Source organism: Lathyrus oleraceus, chromosome 7 (genome assembly GCF_024323335.1).
Source record: "Lathyrus oleraceus cultivar Zhongwan6 chromosome 7, CAAS_Psat_ZW6_1.0, whole genome shotgun sequence".
Lineage (NCBI taxonomy): Eukaryota > Viridiplantae > Streptophyta > Magnoliopsida > Fabales > Fabaceae > Lathyrus > Lathyrus oleraceus.
The window spans coordinates 472,017,858-472,020,947 of record NC_066585.1 but is presented as its reverse complement, the minus strand read 5'-3'; the positions used below and the strand labels follow the sequence as shown (position 1 = coordinate 472,020,947).

Below are 3,090 nucleotides of genomic sequence, written 5' to 3'. Positions count from 1 at the left end.
TTTAATCAATGAAATATTGTTTTGTTTCTCTCTATTTTTTTTTTCTTTTTGATTGACGACAAAAGGGAGAAAACATAACATTCTAAAGGGGAAGAATTAAGTGTTCATTTTGATATATAAATTCCTAAGTAAAAACCCAAACATTGATCAAATGCTTATGTTAATAAATACTTCGAGAAAAGTTTGTGAAGTGTTTTTCAGGGTTACTTCTCAAAGAATCAAAATGGTTCTAAGTGTGCTACTTCTGAAAAATCACCTTATCCTTCAAGGAAGAAAAGATTCTAAAGAAAAGACTTTGATGTAAATCCTATCAAAATGATGATGTTATCAACCAGTGCTCTGGACAACATCAACTAACTTCTGAAGATAAACCAAATTCTGATTGAATATTCACTCTGGTATTTCAAAAGGTAAATCAGGAAAGTGTTCTTTCATTCTGATTTTATCTTTATGGGATTATACATCTCAGGGGGAGCTTTGTGCTTCTGTAAGATGTATTCTTCTGTGATTACCCTGTACAAAACTGTTCATCAAAATATATATTTTGTCATCATCAAAAAGGGGGAGATTGTTAGAATAAGATTTGTTTCTGCATCTATACCTTGAGTTTTGATGATAACAATAGTGTATTTGTGTGAGAACAATTTTGATACCCTAATGGTTTTTTATTTTGTAGCTTTAACAACCAATTCTAATTCTGATCATATGATGTGCAACATCATCAGTTTCTGAACTTTGCATTTATGGGTGAAAGGACAGTACATGGTATCATTCTTTTCCCATCCAACAGTGGACAGCCGCTCAAGGAGCTTTCCCCATTTTCCCTCCAACGGTCACATGCTTCTCTATATAAGCATGCATTGGAGACTTGATGAAAACACTGATTTGCACAGGTATTTTGACAAGCTATTTTTTCTTTGTGAGAAACTATCATTCTTTGTATACAATTTTATTTAAGTGTTTTTTATTTATTTATGAAAAAATCTTCTTGTGTAGAAGCATCTTGTAACACACTAAATATTTAATCACACTATTTTGTTTGAGTCCTTAAGGAGGTTATCCTTGAGAAGACAAAGAAAGTTGTTCTTTGTGAGTCCTTAAGGAGACTAAGGTTTAGTTAGATCCTTGAGAAGACAAAGAAGGTTATTCTTTATGTTTATTGTGATATGTTGATCATAGTGGATTAAGTCCTTGTGTATAAGGCAAAATCACCTTGGCGGGTGGACTGAATTAGCTTTGAGTTCAAACGAACCAGGATAAAAATCATTATGTTTTTATCTCTTTTTTATTAACTTGTTAGTGGTGTTTTGATTTTGGATAAAAAAAATTCTTTTAAAAATCCAATTCAAATCCCCCTTTCTTGTGTTTTTCACACCTTCATGTTGCACAACAAATCTTTTAGTGGAAATCTTGCCTTTAAGATTGACATTGCAAAATTTTCAATATTATTGATTGGGCCTTCTTAATTAAAGCCGTGAAGACTTTTGGCTTCTGCAACACTTTCTATGATTGGATCATGGTTATCCTCCAATAAGCTAGGACCTCTATCTCAGTCAATGGTAGACATGAAGGTTTCTTCTCTTGTTCTAGAGGTGTCAAGCAGGGGGGCCCCCTGCCCCTTCTTCTTTTCTGCCTTGCAAAGGAAGTGCTTAGTAGAGGCATTACTAAGCTTGTCAGCTATGATAATCTCAAGCTGATCAAAGGTAATAGAAATTCCTTTGTGCCTTCTCACATCTTATATGCTGATGATGTCATCTTTTTTTTTCAAGGCTAACTCTTCCAACATCTAATCCTTTACCAGTTTCTTTGATAGATATGCTCAGATCTTTGGCCAAGTTATAAACCCTCAAAAATCCATAATTTTTGATGGCTCTCTCTCCGAGATCAGGCTCAATAGTATTTCCTTTTCTATTGGTTTTGTTGTTGGCTATAACCTTTTCTTGTATTTAGGTATCCCTATTTTCAAAGGAAGACCCAAGACCATTCATTTTCAGCCTATGATGGACAAAATCAAGATTAACCTAGCTGCTTGGAAGGCTTCTTTGCTGACTTTTGCTGGTAGGTTGCAACTTCTTAAAAGTGTAGTGTATAGAATGTCCATTCACTCCATAACCATCTAAACTTGGCATGTTAATCTTATCAAGGAGCTGAACAAGTGTATTCAAAGCTTCCTTTAGAGTGGCGACCTGAACAGCAGGAAGTAGTTATTGTTGTCAGAACGATTCGTTTGTAAACTTCTGTATATTATTAGAATGCAATTTTGGACTTTTATACATACAGAAAACTTTAGTTATTCTACTAATTAAGATAAATAGTAAATACTCTTAATTTTCCCACTGTCTATTGACCTTCCAATTCTCTCCACTAACTTATTATTAAAAGCCCATTAACTGTAACATTTAAAGTTTATTCAACAAAACTCCTCTGTAAACTTAAATGTTTCTTCCATTCATCATTCCTATCAACTTCTTGCCTCTGTCGAAGATTTCCTTTGATAGTGGTTTTGTGAAAATATCTGCTGCTTGGTCCTTACTTGCTACATGCTTCAATTCGACATTTCCTTCCTTCACGTGTTCTCCAATGAAGTGGAAACGAACGTCAATGTGTTTGCTCCTTTCATGGTTTACTGGATTCTTTGCTAACTCAATTGCTGACCTGTTGTCAACTTGTATTATTGTAGCATCTTTCTGTTCTAGCTCCATTTTACTCATCAATCTTCTGAGCCATATTGCATGACAAACACACCAGGATGCTGCTACATATTCTGCTTCACATGTCGAAAGAGTTACTATTGGCTGCTTTTTAGAAAGCCAAGTGAATGCAGTATTTCCCATGAAAAACACATATCCAGAAGTGCTTTTTCGATCATCTATGTCTCCGCACCAATCACTGTCAGAGTAACCAACCAACTTGTATTTGTCTGAATTCGAGTAAAACATCCCAAGTGACACTGTTCCTTGGATGTACCTCAGAATTCGCTTCAATGCCTTCCAATGTGTATAAACTGGCTCCTCCATGAACCGACTTACAATGCCTACACTTAATGAGATATCTGGTCTTGTACATGTGAGGTAGCGAAGACTTCCTACC

At 35.0% G+C, this 3,090-nt stretch overlaps 1 long non-coding RNA gene across 1 annotated transcript; it reads left to right on the top strand.

Annotated features, from left to right (window-relative positions):
- The first annotated feature begins 1,513 nt into the window (after positions 1 to 1,513).
- Positions 1,514 to 2,211, top strand: LOC127108389 (uncharacterized). The gene is made up of 3 exons (XR_007796035.1): positions 1,514 to 1,703; positions 1,951 to 2,058; positions 2,145 to 2,211. It is a non-coding gene; the product is annotated as an uncharacterized LOC127108389 (long non-coding RNA).
- The last annotated feature ends 879 nt before the right edge of the window (positions 2,212 to 3,090 follow it).